This window comes from Hevea brasiliensis, chromosome 4 (genome assembly GCF_030052815.1).
Source record: "Hevea brasiliensis isolate MT/VB/25A 57/8 chromosome 4, ASM3005281v1, whole genome shotgun sequence".
Lineage (NCBI taxonomy): Eukaryota > Viridiplantae > Streptophyta > Magnoliopsida > Malpighiales > Euphorbiaceae > Hevea > Hevea brasiliensis.
The window spans coordinates 60,770,566-60,780,896 of NC_079496.1; the positions used below are offsets into that span (position 1 = coordinate 60,770,566).

The following is a 10,331-nucleotide window of genomic DNA, read 5'->3' on the forward strand; positions in this document are numbered from 1 at the left end:
CACAATATGTATCTCCTAAGTGGAATGTTGAAATGCAATGAAGTTGCATGGTATGTGATGTTTGAGTTAGGGTTTTGGGATGGAATGTAACACCCTCCCGGTACACTCCGTACATTCTACTGTTCCGGTGACCGATGTCGGTCCGGACAGCTAGAACGTCCGAAAAAATATTTAAACTAAAGTCAGGAACCCTAATTAACTTAAATATTAATAAGAAAAATTTAGTAAAAATTTTAGAAATAAAATACAACTGAGTCAAACGAGCCGGTGCCCAAGCGATGGGTAACCGGAGGGAAGTTGCGGTTCTCGCAACGAGGAGCCCTAGACCCGGGGGAAAAATTATAAAATAATTTTTGGGACTCCAGAGAAGGGTCATTGAGGTTCCCATGGCATTAGAATGCCAAGAAAATACTTAGAAAAATTTTTCAATCGGTACAGACAATTTTGACTCGTTAAGCCAAACGGAGGGCATTTTGGTCATTTCGCCTTCAGAGGTGATTTTTGGCCGACTTGTCCAGTTAAGTAAATAATTATTATGATCTAAAATGTGAATAAATATTGCTAAAAATTGAATTGAAAATGAGTAGCAAAGAAAAGAAAAAAAAAATGAATTAAAATTACAATTTTGACCTCATGCTTATGTCACTAAGCACTCTCACCCAATCACATTGTGACACATGTCCATAAACCAATTAAAATGAGTCAAATGGGCAGAAAATTGAAAGGAAAAACTGAATTCTTCTTCTTCAATTCCCGTATACCAAATCAAGAAGCTTTCTCTCCATTTTTTTTCTTTTAAAGGTTGATTTTCCTAAGCTTCCTCACCTCAAAACCTTATCCTTCCTTCACAAAAAGTTATACCCACATCAATGACAAGTGTTTGGCAACCAAGAAAAGCCAAGAAAGTGAAGGAATTGCTTGGGAAAATTCTGCTCAAATTAAGGTTAGTGCTAACTCTTACATTTTTCTTTTTATTCCATGTTAGGAAGTTCAAGTGAATAAGAAATTGTTAAGAAATTGAATAAAACACTTATGTAGGAGTATGTATGAATGGTGGCAGCCAAGTTAGGGTTAGGGTTTTGATGGTTTAATTGCAATTAAGTTGGTATATTATTGTCAATTAATGCATATATATGAATTGGAGTTTAATGGAGTTGAATTTTTGAGTTTGTATGAGTAATTGGTTTGGACATTAGGGTTTGGAAAGGTGAAATTGTGACTTAGCTTTGGAAATGGTTAGAGGACTTTTTAATGGTCAATTAGTGACCATTTTAGGTAGGTTGACCCTAATTAGAACTGAAAAATGGGATGGTAAAGTGAAAGTATAAATCGCCCTATGGACAAGACATAGGGACTGAAATTTCAGTCCCTTTGCACTGCCATAACTTGGGCTGTGCTAGTTCAATTGAAGTTTGGCCAATTGGACATGAAACTAGGCTTATAATGGCACATTTTTGCTGAAGAAACCATGCCCAAAAGACCAAAGCAAAAGGGTCAAAACTCAGCCACAATCCGGAACCCTAAAACTGAATTCTGCAGAATTTGCCAAATGAACAGCATAAGTCACTGTAGATTTGGTCAATTGGTCTGAAATATTTACAACAACAAGTTAAGACATAGACAAACAACTTTCATGAAGGAACCTACCCCAAATTATGGCCAGAACCCATTCAACCAACTGACTCAAGTCACTGTTCATGCACTGTAGATATGGTAAAATTCTGCAGACTGCATATCCGGGCAGCTTGGGTTTTTGAGCCATATCTAGAGCTACAAAACTCCAAATGGAGTGATTCAAAAAAAAGAAATTAAACTAGACAAAATAAGGAACAACTTTCATGTTTTACATTTCTTCAAATTCAAACAGTAACAGTGTCCAATGGAACAGTGAAGTTAGGGCACCAAAACTGAAATTTTCTGCTAGTGTGGGTTACACTTTGAAATTGCAAAAACACTTAATGCCAACAAGTTTTAAACACCAAATGTGGTATGTTGGGAGTGCCAAAGTTGATGTACACATTTTTATGCTAAAAGTCAACATTTTTTAACAGGTTCCGAAGAACGGTTTTCTCCATTTTTAGCCGGTACTCCGCCGGATTTTCTTAAAAATTTTCGGAACCTTAAATGAATGATACTTTTGATAAATGGTTTAAATAATTTGTATTTCATAAATTATGTGCAAAAGCATTGTCTAAATTAATTGAGGAATATTAGAGTGTGCCGGTACACCAGGTGGCATTACTTACTCGGGTATACTGTACACGGGTAAGGGGTGTCACATTTAGTGGTATCAGAGCACGATTTAGGCGTTTCTGGGCCTAGATTGAGTCCATACCATGCATTGCATTTGTAAGAGTCGAGGTGACACTAACGCAGATCTGTTTATCTTTCTTATTTTGAATAGGATATGGATCCTTCCTCTCAGAGAGCCGTTGAGGAGGAAGTGGAGAGTCATGCTCCACCTGCAGCAGCTGAGACTGGGGGTATGAGAGAATCTGCTCCACCAGCTCAGGCAGAGCCTGCTCAGCCTCCACAGGCCATGTTCCAACAAATGGCCGACTTCTTTAGACAGATGGCTGGAGTAATGCCAGCACCACCGCCACCACCACCAGCTCCACAGCAGAAATCACACCTGGAAAGGTTAAGGAAGTTTGGAGCTGTGGACTTCTATGGCAAGAGAGAAGATGACTCTGTTGCAGCCGAGAACTGGTTGAACAGAACGGGCAGAGTACTAAAACAGCTCCACTGTACTCCAGAGCAAAACATGGAAGCTGCCATCTCTTTGTTGCAAGATGATGCCTATGAATGGTGGGACACGGTGTCCAGTGAAGTGCAGCCAGAAGCTGTAACTTGGGATTTCTTTCTCTCTGAGTTCAAGAAGAAGTATGTGGGTACTGTATATTTGGAAGAGAGAAGAAGAGAATTTATTAACCTGAGGCAGAGACAATTGTCAGTGGCTGAGTATGAGAAAGAATTCGTCCGATTAAGCCGCTACGGAAGGGAGATAGTCCCTAATGAAGCTGAAAGATGCAAGAGATTTGAAGAGGGACTAAATGACAACATCAAGATCCAGCTCACTGCCTTGGGAATCACAGAATTTACCAAGTTAGTGGAAGCTGCCATAAAGGTTGAAAAAGTGAGAATTAGTGAGTGGACTAGAAGAGAGACAGAGAAGAGGGACCGGGTCAGTCGAGTTCAGCTCTGCATCAGGGAAGAAGTTCAAGGGTCCTCCTGCACAAAGTTCAGCCCACCACAGGCTGTGGTCACCTCGGGGCCCAGCCACGATTTACCCCTAGGAGAGGTCAGTCCACACCATCAGTGGGCAGCTCTCCAGGGATGGGGTTCAGGGGACCAGCCCCGGCATCTTCTGCATGTCCACACTGTCAAAGATGGCATAAGGGGGAGTGTTGGAGAGTGACTGGTGCTTGCTTGAGGTGTGGGTCAACAGAGCATCAGCTGAGAAACTGTCCGCGTAAAACCACTACAGTTACTCCAACACAAGCAGCATGCACTGCCCCGCACTACGCAGAGGTAGAAAATCTGCAAGTCCGAGGTCAGAGGACCATCACAGGCTCGCATCTGAGCCAGCAGAGAGGCCTGACAGTAGACCACCAGCAAGGGCTTATGCTATGAGAGCTCAGGAGGAGCAAGATGCCCCGGACGTCATCAGGGGTACGTTCTCCCTCTACACTACACCTGTGCATGCATTGGTGGATCCAGGATCCACTCACTCATACATCTGCATCAATCTACCCAGAAAGGGGATATCTGGTAGGGAGAGTGACCAAGACATTCGGTCACTAATCCATTGGGTCACAATGTGGTAGTGAACAAGGTATACAAGGGTTGCCCGTTAAGGATTCAGGGGTATGAATTCTTGGCAGACCTGATTGAGTTGCCCTTCCATGAGTTTGACGTGATCTTGGGAATGGACTGGTTGTCACGTCATCAGGCAATAGTTGATTGCAAATTGAAGAGAATTTCTCTAAAAACTTCAGAGGGTAATGAGATCACAGTTGTGGGGAAAGGATGATTTCTTGTCCAATGTCATCTCACCACGCTTGCAAGAAGAATGATGAGAAAAGGCTGTGAAGCCTACCTAGCACATGTGGTGGATACTAGGCAGGCTAAGCCAAACCTGAGTGACATACCCACAGTAAAAGACTTCCCAGAGGTATTTCCTGAAGAATTACCTGGTTTGCCACAAGAAAGGGAAGTCGAATTTGCTATTGAGACATTGCCGGGTACAGCACCCATTTCCATTACTCCTTATAGGATGGCACCTACGGAATTGAGAGAGTTGAAAACTCAGTTGCAAGAGTTGCTTGATAAGGGGTTCATACGCTGATGTGTCACCATGGGGAGCTCGGTCTGTTTGTGAAAAAGAAGGATGGGACTTTGAGGCTTTGTATTGATTACCGGCAGTTGAATAAAGTGACTGTGAAGAACAAATATCCGTTGCCTAGAATTGATGATCTGTTTGATCAGTTGAAGGGAGCAGGAGTATTTTCTAAGATTGATCTCAGATCAGGGTATCATCAGCTGAGGGTAAAGGATGTAGATGTGCCCAAGATCGCATTCAGACCGTATGGGCATTATGAGTTTCTAGTGATGCCCTTTGGCTTAACAAAAGCACCAGCGGCATTCATGGACCTTATGAACCGTATCTTCCATCCACACTTAGATCGGTTCGTAGTGGTCTTTATTGATGATATTTTGGTGTATTCCAAGACCAGGGAAGAACATGATGAGCATTTGAGGATTGTTCTCGCAAACCACGAAAGAAAAGAAGTCAGATGCTAAGTTGTCCAAGTGTGACTTTTGGTTGAATGAGATTGCATTCCTTGGACACATAGTGTCACCGATGGGATTAGGTGGATCCCAAGAAAATAGAAGCAGTGATGGAATGGAAGCCTACCAGAAATACAACTGAGGTCAGAAGCTTTTTGGGGCTAGCTGGGTATTACAGGAGATTTGTGAAGGGATTTTCCCTAATAGCTGCTCCAATGACCAAGTTGTTACACAAGAATGTCAGATTTGACTGGAATGACAAGTGTCAGACCAGTTTTGAGAAGTTGAAGGCTATGTTGACAGAGGCACCAGTGTTAACACAGCCAGTGTCAGGAAAGGACTTTGTGGTCTACAGTGATGCCTCTCATAATGGGTTAGGGTGTGTGTTGATGCAAGAGGGGAAAGTGATTGCCTATGCTTCCAGACAGCTAAGGCCACATGAACAAAATTACCCTACCCATGATTTGGAGCTTGCAGCAATTATCTTCGCACTGAAGATATGGAGGCATTACTTGTATGGTGAAAAGTGCTACATTTACACGGACCACAAAAGCCTGAAATACTTGCCAACCCAGAAGGAGCTCAACCTTAGACAGAGGCGATGGATTGAGTTCCTGAAGGATTATGACTGTGTAATTGATTACCATCCTGGGAAGGCAAATGTAGTTGCTGATGCTTTGAGCAGAAAATCCATGACAGCTTTGAGATCATTGGATGCCCGCCTAACTTTGGTTCGAGATGGAGCTATTTTGGCTGAGTTGCAAGTGAGGCCAAACCTGCTACAGCAGATACTAGATGGGCAAAAGGCAGATGAGAAGCTAATGGCTATTATGAGCAAGATCTCAGAGGGAAAAGCAACTGACTATGAGGTGAAGGCAGATGGGTGTCTGTATTACAAAGGAAGACTGTGTGTACCAGATGATGGGGAATTGAAGACCAGTATTCTAAAAGAGGCACACACCAGTGTATATGCTATGCACCCAGGAAGTACAAAGATGTACCATGATCTGAAGCTGCAGTATTGGTGGCCTGGTATAAAGAAGGACATAGCTGACTATGTGACTAAATGCTTGACATGTCAGCAAGTCAAGGCAGAACATCAAGTTCCATCAGGTTTGCTACAGCCTATACGCATACCTGAATGGAAATGGGATCGGGTCACCATGGATTTTGTAAGTGGTCTACCTCTCACCCGGAAGAAACATGATGCAGCATGGGTGATAGTTGATAGATTGACAAAGTCAGCACACTTTCTGCCAGTTAGGACTGACTACTCACTAGAGAGATTAGCAGAATTGTATATCAGTGAGATAGTTAGACTGCATGGAATTCCACTTTCCATCATATCTGATCGAGACCCAAGGTTTACATCGAGATTCTGGAAGAAGTTGCATGAATCCTTGGGTACACAACTCCATTTCAGCACAGCTTTCCATCCTCAAACGGATGGGCAATCTGAAAGAGTAATCCAGGTAAATAATTGAAACCAATGAAATTGATACAAATATTGAATTGAAATGATAACAATAACGTGAAATACTTGTCAGGTCCTTGAGGATATGCTGAGGAGTTGTGTCATTGAGTTTGAGGGAAGCTGGGATAGATACCTCCCACTGGCAGAATTTGCATACAACAATAGCTACCAAGCTAGTATCCAAATGGCCCCATATGAAGTACTGTATGGGAGAAAATGTAGAACTCCAGTGTGCTGGACTGAATTGGGCGAAGACAAACTGGTAGGGCCAGACCTGGTGAAACAGACTGAGGAGAAGGTAAAGATAATCAAAGCCAATTTGAAGGTTGCCTCGCATGCATGTAAATCTTATGCCGACCTGAAGAGAAAAGAAATAGAATATGTGGTTGGCGACAAAGTGTTCCTTAAGGTGTCACCATGGAAGAAAGTGTTGAGGTTTGGAAGAAAAGGTAAGTTGAGCCCTAGGTTCATTGGCCCATATGAAGTCATTGAACGTGTGGGACCAAAGAGCCTACTGTGCTAGCTTTACCACCAGAGCTGGACAGGATCCACAATGTGTTCCACGTGTCCATGCTCAGGAGATACCGCTCAGACCCTTCACATGTCATCTCCAGAGAAGAAATTGAAATACAGCCGGATTTGACATATGAAGAAGAACCTCTACGGATCCTGGCTCGAGAAGTAAAAGAGTTGAGGAATAAGCAAATTCCATTGGTGAAAGTGCTTTGGAGGCACCACAACACCGAGGAGGCAACTTGGGAAAGTGAAGAGACGATGAGGCAACAGTTCCCTCAACTGTTTGCATCAGGTAAATTTCGAGGACGAAATTTAAATTAGAGGGGAAGAGTTGTAACACCCTCCCGGTACACTTCGTACATTCTACTGTTCCGGTGACCGGTGTCGGTCCGGACAGCTAGAACGTCCGAAAAAATATTTAAACTAAAGTCAGGAACCCTAATTAACTTAAATATTAATAAGAAAAATTTAGTAAAAATTTTAGAAATAAAATACAACTGAGTCAAACGAGCCGGTGCCCAAGCGATGGGTAACCGGAGGGAAGTTATGTTTCGCAACGAGGAGCCCTAGACTGGGAAAATTATAAAATAATTTTTGGGACTCCAGAGAAGGGTCATTGAGGTTCCCATGACATTAGAATGCCAAGAAAATACTTAGAAAAATTTTTCAATCGGTACAGATAATTTTGACTCGTTAAGCCAAACGGAGGGCATTTTGGTCATTTCACCTTCAGAGGTGATTTTTGGCCGACTTGTCCAGTTAAGTAAATAATTATTATGATCTAAAATGTGAATAAATATTGCTAAAAATTGAATTGAAAATGAGTAGCAAAGAAAAGAAAAAAAAATGAATTAAAATTACAATTTTGACCTCATGCTTATGTCACTAAGCACTCTCACCCAATCACATTGTGACACATGTCCATAAACCAATTAAAATGAGTCAAATGGGCAGAAAATTGAAAGGAAAAACTGAATTCTTCTTCTTCAATTCCCGTATACCAAATCAAGAAGCTTTCTCTCCATTTTTTTTCTTTTAAAGGTTGATTTTCCTAAGCTTCCTCACCTCAAAACCTTATCCTTCCTTCACAAAAAGTTATACCCACATCAAGGACAAGTGTTTGGCAACCAAGAAAAGCCAAGAAAGTGAAGGAATTGCTTGGGAAAATTCTGCTCAAATTAAGGTTAGTGCTAACTCTTACATTTTTCTTTTTATTCCATGTTAGGAAGTTCAAGTGAATAAGAAATTGTTAAGAAATTGAATAAAACACTTATGTAGGAGTATGTATGAATGGTGGCAGCCAAGTTAGGGTTAGGGTTTTGATGGTTTAATTGCAATTAAGTTGGTATATTAATGTCAATTAATGCATATATATGAATTGGAGTTTAATGGAGTTGAATTTTTGAGTTTGTATGAGTAATTGGTTTGGACATTAGGGTTTGGAAAGGTGAAATTGTGACTTAGCTTTGGAAATGGTTAGAGGACTTTTTAATGGTCAATTAGTGACCATTTTAGGTAGGTTGACCCTAATTAGAACTGAAAAATGGGATGGTAAAGTGAAAGTATAAACTACCCTATGGACAGCAGCATAGGGACTGAAATTTCAGTCCCTTTGCACTGCCATAACATGGGCTGTGCTAGTTCAATTGAAGTTTGGCCAATTGGACATGAAACTAGGCTTATAATGGCACATTTTTGCTGAAGAAACCATGCCCAAAAGACCAAAGCAAAAGGGTCAAAACTCAGCCACAATCCGGAACCCTGAAACTGAATTCTGCAGAATATGCCAAATGAACAGTAACTGTTCATTTGGCCATAAGTCACTGTAGATTTGGTCAATTGGTCTGAAATTTTTACAGCAATAAGTTAAGACATAGACAAACAACTTTCATGAAGGAACCTACCCCAAATTATGGCCAGAACCCATTCAACCAAGTGACTCAAGTCACTGTTCATGCACTGTAGATATGGTAAAATTCTGCAGACTGCATATCTGGGCAGCTTGGGTTTTTGAGCCATATCTGGAGCTACAAAACTCCAAATGGAGTGATTCAAAAAAATAAATTCAACTAGACAAAATAAGGAACAACTTTCATGTTTTACATTTCTTCAAATTCCAACAGTAACAGTGTCCAATGGAACAGTGAAGTTAGGGCACCAAAACTGAAATTTTCTGCTAGTGTGGGTTACACTTTGAAATTGCAAAAACACTTAATGCCAACAAGTTTTAAACACCAAATGTGGTATGTTGGGAGTGCCAAAGTTGATGTACACATTTTTATGCTAAAAGTCAACATTTTTGTTGACCAATGATGAATAGTAACACCAAAAAAGTTGAAATTCACAAATTGATGAATTTAAGAGTTTCAAATGCCCTAGTATACCTAACAAGATTGGTTTGGATAGTTTGGCATGCCAATAGGGTTCGATTAGCGATCGCACATGGCAAAAATGCCATTCTGGATTTCATGGCTTTTAGCCATTCGACTTTGCATTGAGACTTGGCCTTGTGCTCGATATCATTTACTGACTTGTTAGCCGCTCACACACCGGAAGATGCATATGTGACCGATGGTGTGACGCCCGAGGTACTAGGTACCCGGTGCGGTTACCCGTTATCCATCCATGCCTAGTGTAGGTTACTTGGGCAACCAAATGAATGAAAATGAGCAATGCAGAAGAAATAAATGAATGGATATACAAATACATGACAAACAAAACATGTACATGCAATACATATTTCTATCTGTCATTTCTTGTTATTTTATTATTGCACCACTAAGCATTATTGCTTAGCGCGTTGCTTTTGCCACGCGTAGGTACTGGAGACCCCGATCGTGAGCCCAGTAGACCACAGACTGGGTGAGGCCATCCGACAGTTCTGCTCAGTGTCTGTGTCACCTCGTCACCTGCAGTGCATTGGTAGGACACTAGATGCCATTTTGTCATCTTGTAATTAACTTTTTATTTTCTCATATGTATTTAGGATTTATGTAATGTATTTTGAGGTTCATGTAAATAATAAAGATTTATGGTTATGTATGGTATTAATTTGAGTATTTAATGGTTGTTTATGTATGAGAACCCTGAGAAAGGGATGTTTTGAAAAATGAAAAGGTTGTTGAGACCTGAAATTGACAAATTACCGAGATATTGATATTGAGTTTTATTGATGATATTGGAGTTTGAGATGATGAAATAAAAATATTGGAAGTGTTTTTAACAGGTTCCGAAGAACGGTTTTCTCCATTTTTAGCCGGTACTCCGCCGGATTTTCTTAAAAATTTTCGGAACCTTAAATGAATGATACTTTTGATAAATGGTTTAAATAATTTGTATTTCATAAATTATGTGCAAAAGCATTGTCTAAATTAATTGAGGAATATTAGAGTGTGCCGGTACACCAGGTGGCATTACTTACTCGGGTATACTGTACACGGGTAAGGGGTGTCACATGGAAATTGAGACTTGCTCATGTGATGATGGAAGTAGGTTTTAATGGTCAATTAGTGACCATTTGGTTTGGTTTGAATAAAAAATGAAGTGAATT

The 10,331-nt window shown here is 40.8% G+C and overlaps 1 long non-coding RNA gene across 1 annotated transcript; it reads left to right on the plus strand.

Annotated features, from left to right (window-relative positions):
• Window positions 1-7,531: 7,531 nt before the first annotated feature.
• Window positions 7,532-9,957, plus strand: LOC131179055 (uncharacterized). The gene is made up of 2 exons (XR_009148059.1): window positions 7,532-7,964; window positions 9,601-9,957. It is a non-coding gene; the product is annotated as an uncharacterized LOC131179055 (long non-coding RNA).
• Window positions 9,958-10,331: the final 374 nt, after the last annotated feature.